Source organism: Anopheles bellator, chromosome 2 (assembly GCF_943735745.2).
Source record: "Anopheles bellator chromosome 2, idAnoBellAS_SP24_06.2, whole genome shotgun sequence".
Taxonomy (NCBI): domain Eukaryota; kingdom Metazoa; phylum Arthropoda; class Insecta; order Diptera; family Culicidae; genus Anopheles; species Anopheles bellator.
In genome coordinates, this window is record NC_071286.1 from 19,373,387 (window position 1) to 19,392,183 (window position 18,797).

Consider the following 18,797-nt stretch of genomic DNA (forward strand, 5'->3'; position numbering starts at 1 on the left):
TTGATTTGGTTTTTTGGTGGTTTTCGTTGTTGCAAAAAAATGCCGTATACTGTTGTTGCAGTAGTACTCTAGTAGTAGTAGTAGTAGTAGTAGTAGTAATAGGTGTTGCGTAGGCTTCAGGGTTTAAATTTCTGCCGTACGGAGCTGCCGCCGGTTTCGTTGCCACTCACATCACAGTGCGCCCCGCAATCGCTCTGCACTACCGCGATTCGGGAACAGAGTTTCGAACTCACGCACGCACGCACGCACGCATAAAGCCGCTTCTTGGGTTTGCCGCCGCTGTTGTTGTTGCTGCTGACTGCCTGTTGGCCCTTCCTTGTACTGGCGGACCTTGTCTCCTCTTCTTCTTCTTTCTTCGGACGCGACGCGCGCAATGGCACACAACACGCACACGTACGTTACGCGAATCCGCGCGAAAAACAATCGAACCAAAAACCGAACTCACACAACACAGAACACAGAAGCGCCAGCGCTAGTAGAGCCAAATCACGCGTCCTCCGGGCGCGGACAACAATGGGGACAACTGAACCGGGGAAAAGAAATGGGAAGAAAACGCGGGAAATTAACAACGGATCGCGGAACAATGCACACGCACGGTACGGCACGCACGCAATGCTCTCTCTCTCTCTCTCTCTCGCTCGGTTGACCACCGAATTGTAGCAAAAATGCGTTAAAACCCGCGCGCACGAACCGGTTGACGAATGTGAAATTGCACACACTGCTGCACCGTAGGGGCAAAAAATGGCCGCTCCGGCATCCGGATGCGGAGACGCGTCAGGGTCGCCTCGACGTTTGGTTTGTTTGGTTTTTCGGTCCGACCGCCGATTAGAAGATATTAATTTCCATAGCGCCCACCACGCGACGATGACGGCGATGACGGCGGCGACGACGACGGTGGTAATATATCTTCTTGCCCCGTGTGGCAGCCTCGCCGGGTTTCGGTCAGTCGGCCACACGCGCTCGGCCGCGCGGTCCCGGACCCGGACTCGCCAAAAAGTTCGATCGGCTGCTGCTGGGCTCCGATCGCGCCCGGGAAGTGGCCGGCCACGAGAGACGGACAAAAAAGTACGCACGCTGCTGCTGCTGCTGCTGCTGCTGCTGCTGTTGCTGTTGCTGCTGCTGCTGCTGATGCTGCTGCCCCGGGTTGTGTGCTGTGTGCGCGCGCTCGGTGTGGTGTGGTGTGTGCTGGGCTATGATAATAAATGACTAAAGCGTCGGTACGACCGGGAATCGCCTCGACGCGCTGCCCGTGCACGACGACGACACGGCGGCGGTATATTATGTTGCGCGCCCTCGACGGCCGACGGTGCCGCAGGGTGAAGCGCAGGGTCCCGAAGGGGCGGGCCGGGCCAGCAGGGTCCCGAAGGGGTGCTGGTGGTGGTGGCGGTGCCCGGTCCCCGAACTGAACGAAACACACGAACGGAAAGCAACGCACGAAGCACGCACACGAAACACGGGGACTGTGCGTGTCTGTATGTGTGGCGATGAGCCGTGAGCAGTGAGCAGCAGTGAGCGGCCCTCACCACCAGGCCCCGGCCGTACTATACTGTTGTACTAATATATTTCCCGACCGTATTCCCGAGGAAACGCGCTTGTGAGTGAACGGGAAAGCGAACCGGGGCTCACGCCGTGAGAGTGAACCCAACCTTCACGGCCTTCTTTTTCACGCTCACTCACTCTCGCTCACTCACTCTCTCCCACGGCGGCGGCGGTCCCGGCGGTTTTGCGCACTGGCGGAATGAATATATGTGTGCATGTATATATATGTGAGTATATATAAATACAAAATATATGTGTGTACTGCGCGGCCGGAGCGACGTGTCCGCGGTTCGCACGTCGTACGCGTTTCGAAGGCAAATATACACTGCCTCGCCTTGTCAATCAACATTCATTTCATTTGGTCTCCGCGCGCGGCGGCTCTGCGCCGTCTGTTGCCCTTTTTTTGGGGCCGGGCCACTACGCCGAGCGCGCCGTCTCGCTCACTCGCGCGCGACCGGGCGCGTGAGCGGGCGAGCGAACAAAATTTATGGGCCCGCCTCTTCCTGAAGGACGCACACGAGCGGGCCGAGCGAGAGCGAGAGGGAGAGCGAGCGAGAGATTGAAGGATCCAGTCAGGCCGTCACTCAGTCAGCCGGAGTCGACGGCGACGGCGACGGCGGCGGCGGCCCGTCCGTCAACCAACCATAAACAGCGCAGCGGCTCACCGGGCTAGTGAGCCGAGTGCTCGCCTCTCACCTCGTGTGCGGCACGAACTGCCGAACGATTCGCCGTCCCGAGCGAGACGGCGCGCACTCACCAACGCCGCGTGAGAACGGGACCGCGAGATGTACCGCGCGCGCGTGAGTGCACTGAGTGTGAGCGAGTGAGCGGTGCCGTCATTCGTTAGGTTGGCCTCCCGTTCTCGCTTCTCACTTGCGGCGAGTGAGCTGAGCCCGCGGGCTCACGACTCACTCGCCGAAGCGCCGCGACGACGAATCCGTCACCGTGAGGGGGCGGGGTTGATGATTTGCGCGGCTTCGGCCGAAAAAATGGCTTCGCTCCGCCCAGCGCGCGAGTGAAAAGTGATGGCAGTATACGATTATTTATATGGCTGATTGAAATGAAGGATGTTATGGGCCGCAGATTGGTGGGTCACCGACACGAATTCCAACACTACCAGCGACGACAGCTGACTCTCGCCGTGTGCGCGTGTGTGTGCGGTTTGATGGAAGCCAATGCAAAATGACGACCCGAAGGCGGCGCGGTTCGCGAACCAAGACAAGGCACGGATCCAAAGACACCACGAGACACGGCGATGAGCCGCGCGCGCTCCGTGAGATGTCGAATTGACATCTCACGTCTCGCGGGCGCGAGAGGGACCGAGCTGGGCGAGTGTGAGCGAGACGGAAGGGCCAGTCGTCGCCGTCGTGCATATTAGAATAAGAGCTGCGCAAATGTGAATTTTTCATAACATCGCCCGTCCCGGGACGCGGGATCCAGTCTTATTACTGTTTCTTTTCTTTCCCCTTTTTCCCCCTCTTCTTGCTGCTCGCTTTCTTCTCCCACACACGCGCGTCCCACGGTTCGGTTCGTTCGGTCCGGTCGGTGCGACTTGGCGTTTGGGTTCTTCTTTTTCGGTTTCTGACTCCTCTCACTCACAACTCATCTCTCTCCCGTGGCATTCCTTGCGCGCGCCTGTGCCGTGCCGTCCGGCAGGAGGTTTCGTTCGCTCAAATGCGTCACTTTTTGCCTTTTTTCCCTGCGCTCTCTTTATGTAGTTTTGTTTTCCACTCCTTTGCTGTCGCACTTTTTGGGAGCCTTTTTGCCTTCTTTGGTGCGCCACGACGACGACGACGGCCCCGAAAGCGACTTCAAGACCCCGGTCCCAGCACGGGTTGCCGCCGGCGGCCACTGCGCGCGCGGGAAAAGCAATTTTCATACCCGCTCTCCCTTCCAGCACCGCAGCGAACGATGGCAAAGTTATTTCATTTTTTCGCCATTCCCCGCCATTAGAAGTTGTGTTGTGGCCGGAAAAATTCCGTAGGAAAATTCGAAAATGATACTTTTTCGCTCCGCGCCCCTCGGATCCTTGCACCGCCCCGGGGTTGCAGTTTTCCAGCCATGATCGCGGGGCGTCCCGCTCGCGATCACGGATGGCGCCGCGTGATGGAAAAGCAAAGGTTGTGAGCGCACCAACCAAAAAAATAGGAAAAGAAAAGGACGACCGGGAAAATATAACATAACTTTGCGCCTTGTTTTTCCGTTTCTGGGTGCACTTTTTTTTTTGTTTCTCTTGCGGAGAGATCCGGTGCCGCTGTTTCCATTCCCCCCGCCGGCCAGCCGTCCGGTGCAACAACATTTCGCTTAACTTTTCCATTTAATCTCTGCACTGCCGCGTTTTGGGTCTCCCTCTCTGTGTGTGTTGGGGGCTTATCTCATCACGTGGGCTTTCTTTTTGGCGATTTGGGCCCCGCCAGCCTTGGGTCCGGTTTTGGCCGGGTCCTCGGCGGTGACTTTTATTCGGTGTGCGAAGTGGCGTGGTAATAATAAAAATAATTGCTTCACGGTCACCAGCCGGCCCGGGGTCTTTATTATGCTTCATCGCCCAGTTCCAGTCCCAGCAAATCTGCGGCCACTGCTTGCTACATTGTCACCCGACCACTTTAAGCCGCATAATGCGCATAACTCATAAGAAGCGACCACAGCCAGGACAGCACCGAAAAACACGGGGGCTTCACAATCACACTCCGGGTCCGGGGTGATGTACGATGTCAAAATTATTTAAATCTAATGATAGCGCACGACAAATGAAAATTTGTTACCGGCAACAGGCAACGCGCTCCGTGGTCCTCATGCTGGTGAAAGGGCCAAGGGCCGGTTGGGTGCGAGCGAGACGGGACGATCGCCCACCGAAGGTCGTCACGAATGCCGTCCACCGTGCGTCATTTTGTTGTACTCCAGATTGTAATATATGCCCCCCGGATGGCCACCACCGCCGCCCCGCTTCCGGACGATTCCTTCACATGGACCGCGGGGATCGAAACCGAAAACAAACAGCACCGAGTTTTCGGCGATCAACGCTCGGACCACGGGGCCTCGGGATTTATTATCTTGCGCGCCAGGCGCTCTACATGTAGCTGTACATGAGCCGGGGGTCACTGACGGGCGTCGTGCGTTTTTTTTTCACTTTCGATTCTCGACTCGGTGACACTTCAGCAGCGGACAGCAACACACATTAATGTGGCCAGGTGAAGACGGTTCCGGCTCCGAAATTACTGTCGGAGTCACAACATGGCCCAACGAAACGGTCCTGCCGCCATTAGAGGCCGCTATTGGGTCCTCATTAAATGGCTCCCAGCTCCGGGTACGGCCGAGCCACTCAGCGGGTAAATAAACAACGTGAATTTATGAATGAAACAATAAAATCTCCCTGTCGTCGGGTTCCCCGAGTGGCCACGGACAGCGATCAATGGAGCTCCGACGGCCCCCCTTCTTGCTGCTGCGCCCGTTACGCCGCTCTAAATAATGATTTACGATTAATGGCGCCAACGCCAACATAATAATGCTTTCCCGATGTTGCGCCCCGGACCCGGTCCGGTCCACCGACTCGAGGCAGGCAATCTCGAGAGTAAAACTGTCACATGTGGGACCAACGCGGAAGAAGACGTTTTCGGGTGCCAGGGAATCGGGTTCCTGCCACTGTTGCTGCTGCCGTGGAGGGAAATTCTGTCGACATGCGACATTTGTTTCGGAGCATATTAAAAATCAAGTGTCACGGCGCGTTGCGTACCGTGCAAGATGACGTGGCGGTTCTGGTGTGCACCGAGGGCACACCCCGCCTGAGACCCACCCGGAGCACGGCTCGGAAAACGGCCATTTTCTGCTGATGCTCGCGCGACGGCCTTGCTCGATTTTGCGTACGCAAACGCGCAACGCCAATTTATTGGAGCGAAAGTTTTGCTTACTTCTGGGCGTCTGGTCCGGGCGAGGGTTCGTGGTCCTCACATTCCGGCACACACACGTGGTGGTAGTGCGATAAACGGCCAGGCAGCCGGGCCAAGGCAAGTCACGACTAAAGCACGGCAATTTTGCTTTATTTGCAACACACACCGAGTCTAAACATGCTGCTCTCGGCCGAACTTCATAACTCTGGGGCAAACATTTCACCGGGCTGGGTGGGTTCTGGGTGACGATTTTTCATCGCCCCGACGGGCGGGTGAAAGCGCCCGCGGGGCCACGTGTTCCGATGATGATGGTTTTGGGCGCGCGAAACACATTTCAGTTTTCCGGTTTTCCCGCACTACGAAGCCGTCGGTGAATTGGGGGCCGTTCGTTCTGGAATCGTTCTTTTATTTTCCGGATCCGGGCCGCGCACCGGGTTACCGGATGTAATGGGGCGCCCCGTGCGTGCGTTTGTGTGCAGAGCGAACGTTTCCTTATTAATTTCGGTGGGCGATTTATGCAACGTTTCGATTGCCGGAAAAATATTTTACATTTTCAGCGGGCTAATTGCTGGCTTTATTAGGCGGTGGGCTTCACTGGTTGGGAGCGGGTGGCGTGGCAATTTATGACCCCATACACTAGGCTCGTGTGTTTGTTTATTATTTACTTAGTTTAGCGAAAACTTTCGACGACGCACGGCGCAATTCTATAGAGGGAAAATTATGACATACCTACGCGCAGAAGGAAGCAATTCCTGGCGTCAATTTGCTGTCGCTCATTCACGTTGTGGCTTATTGAGGGCTCTCGGTGAATGCTTGAATTTGGCGCACATTTTCGGAACACGTTTCGTAAAACGTTTTCGACAAAACTCGTGTCAACAGAGAGGGTTCCAGTGAGGCGGAAATATTGTGCTCAATATACTATTATGTTTATGGTCGATTAGGGTAGCGCTAGCATAATTTTATAGTTTAATCTAATCTAAATTTTCTTTTATCAATGAACGAAGTATTTAAAAAATCGTTGTGTTGTGTTGTTCCTATCAAAAAATCGTTCAATGTTTTAGAGTTTCAAAACATTAATAACATGGCAACAATGATGATTACGTTGCCAATGAGTCGTTGTTTGTAATAAGTTATTTGATTATTCAAGTGATCGAAATCTTTTATTTATTTATTTATTTTTACTAGAACGGGAACCAACCTTAAGCTTTGCGCTCAAGTTGATGCTCTGTCGAGGTTTGAACTGACGTCTTTCGCTTAGAAACCGATTAGAAGGTGCAGCGAGACGGATGATCTACGGACTCATTTGTTCGTTTACCATAAATAAATTATTTCTATTAAATTAAATTAACTTCCAAATAACATAAATTGTTTTCTCAGTTCAACATCAACAAGAAATGCCAGCAAAACAGACGATTCAATAAGATTATGATCTGAATGAAAATTGCCTTAGAACTTACAAAACGTGCGTTAGAAATATTAATAGTGTTAGAAATTGTGTCTACATACATTATTAAAATATTTTTAACAAATTATATCTTTGGCTGAAACGATTTGCGGTCCAACAAAATCAACAACATTACCTATTGTTAAATCGAGCATATCAATTGATCTTTGTGCGTACAGTCGTTTCGCCCCTATCGCGGTTTGTTTAAACAGAACATTAAAGCCGCTGAAGATACACTTTAATTTACCGAGTAACCTTCCTTCTTTAATTCGTTCGATGTTGTTGATGCTCAGGTTGACAAATCGTACTTCGGAAGAATGATGTACCCCGAAACTCGCGCGCATAAAAGGCAGACTTCAAGCACCATCCAAAACCCAATTCCGTTGCCGGTGTTAGATTTATTAAAGCGGCACCTCTTGGCGGGCGCGGACAACGCCACCACCACGGACGGCCAAGAGAGCTTTAACAGCCTTTAGGCACTCGGCCTGCGCCGCGCCACGCCGCACCGTGTGGCGCACCAAAATAATGACAAGCAAAAATAATGGCGGACCTTTATTTCCACCTCCCGCTGGGCGGCCGCGTTTGAAAACAAAAACAAACGGAACTTGGGGGGCGCTGCTGCACTAGATAAACTTGACTAACGATGGCGCTGGGCCGCGCGACACGGACCGGAAACGCCACAACGGGAGGACGCGACGCGCACACAAAACACAAAAGGCGGCCCACTAAAATCTGTCCGAAAAAATCGACCCGATGCACAACACTTCATAAATTTCCACTAAATTAATGAAGCGCCGAGCGCCGGACCTAAGCCGGATCGTGGTCTGTGTGCGGGTCGCGCCGAGGACACATGCTCTCGCCTCGTGGGTTAAAGTAGGTCGACAGCGGCGCATCATCATCATCATCATCATCATCAGTGGCAGCAAAAAACCTCGGCCGGGCGGGCAAACAAAATAAATGCCAATGGCCCCTGCGGCAGGTGACGTTCGTGGGGAGCTTTCGAGAGCCTTCAAACGACGGAGCCTTTCGACGGGTGTCCGACCGAGTGTGTCCCGAATGAAATATTGATAAATTTATGCTCCCACACATACACACCGATAAGGGAGATCATAAAACAAATGCAAAAAGAAACCGGCCACGGCCGCCATTCCGCGGTATGCATCGAACTCCAATCAACTCCCGGGCCCGGCGCAGGATATTCCCCAGGCGGCGGCTCATATTTTTTGGGCTCAAACTCTGCATCTGCAAATCTGCTCCGTGACACCCCGTGCCTGTGTATGTGTGTGTGGTTGCCGACCAAAACTAAAAAAAACACAGGGAACCAAAATAAAGTCAAATCGAAGTTCCAAATTCGAAGCCGGTTGAGCCGGTGGCGGTGCCAGTGGCCCCGGGGACCACGAGGCGAGCCGTAAGAACACTGATCCTTATCGAGTGGGGTGCGGGCGGACGGGGGCCTAGCAAGGACTCGCTCCCGGCGGGCCGGCCGGTCGGGAAAAAATCGATATTGATCCATCGATTCCGTTGACAAGTTGACAGGTGACAAATGAAGTATTATAACGACTCGGGCCCCGCCATCCCAGGGCCCCTTGGCGGTTTGGCGGGGTGTGCACCTGACGCGCGGAGGGAGACGGTGGCTTTTTGTGTGGATAAGTAGTTGGATAACACACACACCCAGGACAGGCCAGGACAGGACTGGGGTCACTCTCGGGGGCCACTCCGTTCCGTTCCGGCTCTTTCGTCGTCGGATGATCTGCGCTTTTGCCAACGATCGGGAAGGGTTTTTTCGGGACCGACCGAGTACAGTAACGCGACCAGGGAGAGAGAGCAAAAGAGAACGGGGCTTGTTAGTGGATGACCCGAAGGAGAGCTTTAAAAACGGCCAGCTCCGCTTTTCAACCCGAAACCAGCCGGACACAATCCGGGGTGACACATACCAGACAACGCAGTGCGGCCAGAAAGTTGCGAGATCCAAGCTCTATAACGGGAAACATCGAACAGTGGAACAGTGGAACAGTTTAGCCAGGTTTAACAAGTCTTTAAGTCTGCCCCACGTGACCGAAAATTGAACCTCCGAATGAACCTGATTGAACTTCATGAATTGTCAATATTTAATGTCCCTTCAAACATCGAGTAGTGTCAGTATTCTGGACATTCGAGTTCTTGGTCCGTGACGGCTCGCCGTTTCAATACTTTTTTCCAATAATTTCATTAGGTTTGAAAGGCCCAAAGTACATAGAACCTTTCGTGTTCAACCATATGCACAGCGTAACTTTTGCGCAATGAATTTTTCGCTTTCGTTGCCTAGTGAACCAGGTTCACCAGGCTTTATCCAGGCCTTTATAACTCACCTTTTCGTCAGTCAGGCGATGGGAAACTGTCGTGTGGTCAACTCCTAACATTTCTGCAATTTCGTTTTGCATCTGATATGCATTCCGATCTAGCAACGCTACCAATTCTTCATCATCACCCTTTTTTGACTGTTCTTGGTCATGTAATCCGAAATCATCACTTTTTAACTGCGCATCTGACACGTTCTGTCAGTAAAAGCAAATTCACCATAAACATTCATTAAAATATGATTACTGCCGTCAACACTTTTCGTAATATGCAAGTACTCACCGCGAAAACACTTTACCAGGAACAAAACTCGATAATTGCAGATGGGTTAAAAAAGGTGTTGTTTACACTTTAACCAAAAAATATAGACTGCTTCGATGCGTAATGACAGCAGCTGTCAAACACATATTTCATTAGAAAAAAATTATGACATTTAGTGAGTAATGTCATCCATTGTAAAACCGAACTAATTAATTCAAACAAGTAATAAAAATGTGAACAGTTCCAGGTTACGGTCGCGCCTCTTCAAGCCTCAAGTGATCGATAAATGAATTGGACATACGCCACCCATTCTCGAACCTTTCTTGCCACACTGCACCTGCAGCGCAGCTTTTCACCCACCACAACAAAGTTATGCGGTTTAAAGCTTTAAACATTAAAGCCCTCGACCTGGGACTTGGGTTGGGTCGTGAGTTTTGGAATGTTCGCCACACGCGAGTCGGGCCGGGCCTCGCGTTCTGTGGTCGTTGCATAATTTAATGAAACTGCTATTTAATCGATGTCGCATAACGGTTGGCCCGCCGTCTTTTGACTTGCCGGGTTGCCGGTGCCGTTTTTTATGCTTCAGCCAGCTACCAAGCCAGCCGCAAACCTTCCGCTTCCGGGATTCCGGGATAATCGGACATAAAAACATCGCATAAACTATCAATTCACCCCACCCTCTCCCTCGCCGACTCCCGGGGGCATCGCGCAACATCAAAACAAACGACGTCGAAGCAACAGTCGGGTCGAGTGATTGCTGCCGGAAGTGCCGCCGTCACCGACGTCTGCTCTCCGTTGCCATGCCGACCCGGGGACGGGGTGTGTGCAAATCATGCTGCGCTTCTCAATCATAGCCTTCTTCGCACGCATTAACATTAACCGATCGATGTCAGCGCAATTTCGGCCCACCGGAACAGGAGTGTAACCAAACAAAAAACGAATCGAAACGAAATCTCATCGACAAATCCAACGCAATAAGGGGGAACCCGACCCGGGTGTCAATAGAAAATTTATTTTATGCTGATGATGACACGGCGGTGTAGATTATCTGCGCCCAGCAATTGACGGGACCGAACCGATTCCGGTTCCGGAATCGGTCGTAAAACCCGCCCGGAGTTTTATGTCTCTTCGAACGGTTCTTCGCAAAAGGAGAACCCCGGGTGGGTGGTGCGAAAGGACATTGTTTCGCGCGGTCGGCACACCCCAGCCGCAAGTGCTGGGCGGCCGATTCAAGTGCCCTCTCTCCGACGGCGGCCAAGATGATGATCTGCTTCGGGTGTTCCGGGTGTTCCGGGACATGTCATGCGCGCGCGCGCGCGTGATGTCCTTATGTAGGCTTCACGCGCCCGAGTTCCATGAAAGGGACATCCTTGAGGCAGCAAATGGAGCGGAAGTGTTTATGCCAAGCTTCAGTGGCTCTCGATGGTGCTCATTCCCCCGCACACCCAACACACACAGCATAGATTGTACATCAAATCCTTCCACCCACCTAGCCCACCCAACCCCCGGGACAGGAATTGTTTTAGGATTATGGTTGTAAAGTTAATAAGCAGCGAGTGACTTCTTTCCGGACTTGCCTTCTCGGAGCTGTCTCGGGCTACTGTCAAGGGGTGTGCACCACCCCCCCCGTCCATCCCTCCCACGGGAGTTCGGGACCTGCACCCCTGCGTGGCGTATGGCGCACAGCACACCAAAGGGTTGAAGTCGCCGAGAAGTGTTGTTCTAATTTCGGAACCCCTTTGCGGCGGAACCCTTGGAACGCGGGGCCGAAGGACTGGAGGACCGGCGGGGTTCATTTCGCGCTCCGAAGCTAATTGCCGGGGCTCCGTGGGGGGAGGACGTTGCGCACCCGTAGGTTGCGGGTGGGCGCCGCTTGTGTGTCAGCTTGCGTCAGCTTTTCGTAATGAGCTTGCGCGCCCGCCATCACCGTCGTCCTTTTCTGCCACAAAACAGGACACCACCGGTGGGCGCCGGTTGACAAATCCGCCGGAAAAGCCGGAAAAGCCGGTTTGTCCTTGAAGCGGGTGTGTTGGTGAGATGCTACGCCACGCCACACGCCGCTGTTCCGAATCCCGGAATGTTCCACGCGGGGTCTGCCTTTCCGAGCCGAGCAGGGAAAACTTGCCGAGAGTTTCCCGGGCGACGGAAACCCCTTTAAATTATTCAAAGCAGTGATTAAAAACCCGGCGGGCCCCGGCTACCGGCCACCCGGCCGCCTATTCTTTTGCTTCTTCGGCCTCTAAAGTCCCGTTAGGGAACAGTTTGATTCAATTTAAGTGTCCATTTTTAACGCATTATTGATGAATAAATTTCGGGCCGCTTTCGACGCTTCGGCCCGGGGTGCGATTTTGTGCCGCGTGATTTTCCCCCGGCGCTCGGCCAACCCGGAGGAAGGATATCTTCATCTTTTTGGCGAAACTCCCCACCCGACGCGGGGGTCCGAAATTAAAATACCGAAAACCGGAGCGGCCGCCGGTGCTGGAAGTGCCGGAGGTCCTGTTGGGAAAGTTTCAGTCCATTACCGGCAGATGGCGTCACCTGTGACGCCACCAGAAAGACACAACCATGAGACACATCCATGTGGCACAGCGAAATAGAAACATAAAAAAACAAGGAAGCGAAACAACAAATCCGAGTTCGAAATGTTTCCCCTGTGTGTGCAGGGATTCTCGGCCGCCCTGGCCGCCCGGGCCGGTCATTTTCCCAGGGCCCCGCGGGGTTCCCGGGCCGGGAGCAGCTGCTGGCGGTGGTTCGCGAACGCGAAATTTGAATAAAAAAGTCATTTCCACTTCCAACCTCGGGAATACGCACACAAAATGGCAACATCACCATCGCAATCACCATCATCAACACCCCACGGATGTCGAGCCGAAGACTTCGGGTGCTGCGCCCTTGGTGCCCAAAATCGCCGTACGCAACTCAGAACTCTCTCTCTCTCTCTCTCTCTGTCGGTCTCTCTGTCCGGAACTAGAGAAACGCGCCCGGGCACACGAAGCAGAGAAGGATAATTTTATGCCACCACGAAATGTTGCATTTTATGAACCATTTCCCCACTTACCGGCCGGCCGGATCCCGGTGTGGACGGAACGGACGCAGCACCACCAGCAGGTTTATTGGCAAATGGTCGATAAAATGGCTTACTCGGGACCGGGGCCGGCGTGCGCCTTCCGAATCGGATTGCGAGACTCCTTCGCCTCGCTGCGCTGCGCCGTGCCGTCTCCATTCCACAGTAGATAGCGCTTTAACGGCCATCGAATGGATCCAGCAAAGGCGCCGGGGGATGTGCCGTGGCACCGTGGGATGAAATGTCGGCGGGAAATTAATCTCCCGTCTCCCGAAACAAAGTTTGGCGCGCTCCACATTTTTTTTGCGGGCAAAGGCGGGACACAAAGGCCCGGTCCTGATTCCGATCCGTTGCTGGCCGACTTCCGCCGGCCCGGAAGCCGGAAGCCTGACACTGTCACCCGCTCGCTCGCCGACATCCGGCCTCCGCTGGATGCCGTCGGCCGACAAGATGCCGGCACACGCCATTTTCATTACGCAAATGGTTCATTGGGCTTAATTTTGTATTTTCTCGTCAGGCCCCTTTTTTATCCTCCTGTGTCTTGCCGGGTTCTTTTTTTTCGGTTTCAGTGTGCAGTGTGGGTCATATTTTGTAATTTCCTCGAACCCGCTCCCGGGGAGCCCGAAGCGCTGGAGCTCGTTAGCCCGGACGAAGCGAACATCTTTAAATCGCTCCTTAAATAATCTGCTTCCCGGCGAGCTCCCGGGGATCCACGCAGGACCACGGGCTCAGGAAGCAGGGCGGCAGAGGTAATCGATATGCAATTAAACGGTCCACTGAAACGAAAAACCTGCGGCCCCGGAACGTGGCCGCTCAACGCAGCGCAGGAGGAGCGCAGGAATCGAAAACACCATCGATCGGGATATTCGGTGTCCGGGGGCCTGCGGGTCCTGCGGAGGGTCCGGGGCCGCGGGTGGTGAAATGTATGGCATTGGCACCATTTGCCTACGCGTTCCGACCAGCCAGCCAGCCAGCCAGCGGTAGAGGTGCCGGCGTAATAATAATTTAAACTTTGCCAACTTTTTAATATATTTAACGAGCGAGCTCCGAGTCTGAGTTGGAGAAGGCCGGAATGAAGTAGCTGGTCCTGGGCCTCCCCAAAAACCGGGCCAACCCAGGGACCAGGGCCCTCCCGCCCGCCCTCGCCCGTGTATGTGTACTTCACCTTCGATTTGTTTGTAGAAAGGCGAAGAAATCGATAATAAATTAAACTCGGCTCTGCGCCACGCTACGCACCAAGCGGCGGCGGCCCCGTTGCTCTCGGCGGATTGTTTTCTGGACTATTTTAAAATTCCCGCCGCGTCCCCGCTAGCCCACCCCGTCGGCAACTTTTCGGAAGAGCGTGCCGTGGCCACGGCGTCTTGGAGGGCCCTCCCCCCAGCCCAGGCGTATATATTTCTCCAAATTGAAAACAGAGTCGAAAGTAATCCTACAAGGCGGTTAGTAATAATTGAACTTGAAGTTGTGTGTTGTGTTTTGAAATTTTCACCGCCCACCCCGGCTTTGGCCCCTTCTTCAGGCTCAGTTTTCACTTTTTTCACCGCGTTGCCCGGCTACTCGGCCTCGGCGCACTCGAGATCACTTGGAGGGCAATAAATAATGAAAGTAATACTCGCGGCTCGCCAAAAAGTGTGAAAATTGGAAAAAGTTTCGCTCTCTGCCGGGGAGGAGCTGAAACGCCCCGAACGCTGGATGGGTCCGGCCGGTCCGTTTGTGTGGGAGCGATTAAAATAATAAACATTAGTGTCACGATTTGTGTTAGTTTTGAACACTTTGCGTCACGCGGGCGCCCTCGACGCATTTAATCCCTACGATTGCGGCGCGCGCTCGGTTCGGTAATCTTTGAAACTTTTGGCCGCGAGTTTGTTACAACTTTCCCCGGGGTTTTCCGTAATACATATTTGATGTTGAGCAGCAAAAGACAACGGAGCCGTACGGATTTTGTTCTATTTTCTTAAAAGTTTTTCTTGTTTTCCATCCATTTGGCACCACGTATTTCTTACACATTTTATGCGTTTTATGCAGTTCGAAGCAACTGTTTTATGGAAAACACGAAGCGTTCTTCTTTGAATATTTCGCTCACGTTCAAATATCTGTAACAAGATCCGATTTGAACATTTAATAAGATCCAGTTGATTTCAAATAAACTCTCTGTGTGTCTGTCTCATGAAATCCTAATTCTATCGATCAAAACTGATTTTAGGCTTCACAAACAGAGGGAGCTTTTGATATCCTAAATTTATGTTGTTATGTTGGTACACTCTTTAAATGAACGTGTCAATCTGTCAATTTATTTTTTGTTTTACACGCCATTTAGTATCGACTTATATTGGAAAAATGGAAAATGGTGTTTCACGCAGTGGTAAAAGTCAAGTATCGCGAAGAGAGTGAATTGTTATTTTTGGTTAGTTTAAAAACAAAGGAAATTGATGAACGAATATTAAAAGTGTATATGAACTATTCGCCTTCAATTAATGCTGTAGAAAGATGGGCTGCTGAAGTTAGACGTGATCGTACAGCCCTTGAAGACGATTCACGCCAACTTTCACTGGATTGTGTTTGTAAATTACTTACAAGCTGGTAAAACAATAAATTTGGAATATTATTGTAACTTTTTGAACCCGTTGATGGAAAAAAAATCATGAAAAATACCCGGTGTGCAGAAGTAAAAAATCTTTTCCATCAGGACAAAGCACCGTGTCACAAGAACGTTTTGACAATGACAATAATCCATGCATCCTTTAAAAATTCGAATTTTTGGAACATCCTAAAAACCTATACAACAGACCTTTTGCAGACCCAAAAAAAGTTCATCCGTGGAAAGCGTTTTTCATCAAATGATGAGGTCATAGCAGCTGTGTAAGCGTATTTTGCAACCCTTTCAAATTCTCACTTCAGGGATGGAATTTATAAATTAAAAAAATACAAATTACAAGAGTAGGTCAAGAGATCGCCGAACCATCTGCAATGAATTGATATTGTAAAATCTTAGCGGTTTCGAACGCTATTTACAGATCGCATCCGTATCCATTGGAATAATGAAACCTTAATTGCGATAGTAATAGAAGAGTTTCGAACTTAACAAATAACCTTATCAAATGTATCAAAATGTTGTGGCTACTAACCTATTCTACTTATTAAAAAGATCGTCCACCTTTCCGCTCAGTTCTCTCATAATTCACGCATCTGTCTCGTTAACCAGTCGGCGTGCATTTAATGATCCGATGTAGAATCGATGCTCATAAAATCCTAAATCGATGAACCGATAACAATCAATTGGCCACATCGGGATTCCACGAAACCTAAGGGAGAAAAAAAACTCGCATCGGTATCGATTTGAATGCCGTATCGCCGAAACTCGCGGAATGGCTGAACGCGAAGACAACAGAAACAGGTTAAAATTCGACAACGGTCAACATTGAAAGTGGAGCTGGAGCAACAGCAGAGTTCGATCTGCATTGTGCATTCTCATAACTGACGCGCTACAAATGGAGATGTATTTTGCGTGTCTGTGTTCAAACAAAAAGCGGGCCGACCGCAGACTGCGGCGGCGCTGCGATGAATGTTTGAATGCCGATCCCGATCGCGCCGAGTCCGGGGCCGGCGAGGCCGAGGCTTATCAGCTAAAAAAGTATGTTTCTGTCAAAGGTACGTCTACTTACATTACTTTTAATTGGCTCTTTTCTGGCTGCACGCTCCAGTGCGCGCTCCGCGGGATTCGGGAGTAACACCGAGGAGCGGAATGCATAATTGATGCTGCGAACCTGCGTTTTACAATGGCGCACGGCGCACAAAATGCATGTTTAATACATTAATGAACGCTCTCTCTCTCGCTCTCTCTCGCTCTATCTGTCGTGTTATCGTAATGCCGCCGTTTTTTCCCCCGTAGTTGGGTATCATAGAGCATATTTAGGAATTAAAATATCCCGCAAAGAGATGTCGTCCCCGTCAGCCAGCCCAGCGTGGCGTGCGCCGCGTCAACCATTTTGTGGAAATGGACATTTTATAGTGCAAAAAATGGGCGGCTCACACTCATAACCGAAAATTAAACCAATTAAGCTGCCATTTGGGTGTTTGATGCGCGGTGCACGGCCACCGATTAAAGCATCAAAATTCATATTGCCAAACAAACCCGTAGGATCCGGGGACTTTCCATTAAGCCCATGTATGTTGGGCCAGCGGGGTAATGACCGTGTGCTAAATCCGTGTGGCGTCGAATGCCTTCACTCGGCCTCAGCATAAGACCCCCTGGCCCCCAGGCCCAGGGTCCGTCCAACAAACACGGACTTTATTATTATTCCTTCGAAAATTGAAACTCAACATCGCCTGTCCAGGGCGACGGTAGGGCGCCACACCGCCGCCGTCACTTCCGCCAACACTACCACCATCGGCTCTCGTTTAACGGATACCGTCCCCTCGGACCGGATCGTCTTAATCCTTTGAAAAAGCAATTGGCGTTTAATGAGTCATAAAATCATATCACCCGGCGGCAGCGAAGACAACGGCCACGGCGGTCGACGGGAGTGATGAGACTTTTATTGCATGTAAAAATTATACCAAAAATGTAAATTTCCACCCGCGTGCTCCCGCCGGTCGCCACCCTGGCGGGGGATGCGTGCACCGAGCCGGAGATAAATAAATGGTTTTATTTAAAATTCATTAAACATTCATCAAAAGTTTTACCCACGCACCCGGCACGCCGCACGTTCCCTGTCGGGGGCCCCTAGGGACTTCCGTTGCTCCCGTTGCTCCCGTCCGTCTGTTCCGTACCAGGAGGCCGCTCGACGACGGTTGCGTCCGTGTGGCGCGATAACCTTCGGCCGTCGGGCCGCGTTTATTTAGCGGCTCTGGAGAGTGGCCCGAGGTGGCCCGAGGGGTGGTGTACTATCAGCAAGCTCCGGAACGGGCGGAATCAAAGTACAGGGCCCGGGGAGGGTGCACCGTGAAGATAATCGACCGGCGGTTTGGCCGTTCACCGGACCAAGCGATTCTAGGTTCCAGGGATCAATGAGTCCACACGAGCTCTGCTCTAGGGACACCTAGCACCGCCTTCGGACGATCCGAAAGACTTTATCGCCGATGATGGGTTTTGCCGGGTTATTCGCCGGAATCGATGAATATTAATGTCCAGTTCTACGGAGGATCCGAACCCGAACTAATGATTGCGCTTTTGGTCACTAGCTAGTTTAGCTACGGAACTAGCCGATTCGCCGATTGTCACCTACCGAAGTGAACTCCATAAATTTCACTTAAACAACTCCAAGCAGACTGTTGCGCTTTGATCGACTTTCGGCGAATGACCGACCTTGAAAACAGCAAATCGTAAAACAAATAATAAACAAGGTAAAACCTAGAAGTTTGGAGCCCAAATTGGCTTGAAAGTAATCACAAAATGACGGCTGGAGCACCATTTTGGATTTTCACTGTTTCCACGGAAATACAGCTCAATAAATATGCAAATGGGGAAAACACACAGAAAATGGACATAGCGGTCCCTATCCTTTGGCAATCCATTTACAGTCATCGGACCCTCAACTCTAGTTACAAAGTGTAGCGCAGAATTCAACATGCAACGTCGAAACCGCGAGAAAACTCCCGAGTAAACGATTAAAAAACGATCTTGTGGATCTTGTATTAGGTGCCATCTTCCTGATTCGCTAACCCATGTAGATGATTATGTTTCCGAATTAACAAATCGTAGATCGTAAAAAAAGTTGAATGTCACAGCCGGGGACCGGGATCGTTCGCGCGTGATTCTTCGACGGACCGCTGCGTTCCCTTTTAGCGGGTGGACCTCCTCGAACCTGAGACACTTCAACACCCGACCCGGACCGGGGGCCCCGGTAATGGATGGTTTTATAACAGCTCTTCTAATAGTTTAATGATTGGCTTCCGTAATCGCCTAATATCCTGGGACCCCGGTTTGCGGACCCGGAGCCTCGCGATAGACCTTTCGGCCCCGCGAAAGACCGATCGGCGGGGCGGGAGGGGACACCCCGAGCCCCCGAAACAAGGCTAATAATTATTTCTAATCGAATCTTAATTTGGCGCGCGCGCCGAGAGGCGTCAAACGGCCGGACTGGGCCGGGACTCCCGTCGGTGCTAGGAGTTCGTCGCCGTCATCGTCGCGCGTCGGCTGCGATCGGATGAAAAATGAGGATGTCCACTTCGGCGGTCACAGCACCACCTCTCTCTCTCTCTCCCTCCGTGTTTGTGGTAGCACTGGGTGGGTAAGATTATTATTTACAGCTCAGCGACTTTGACAGAG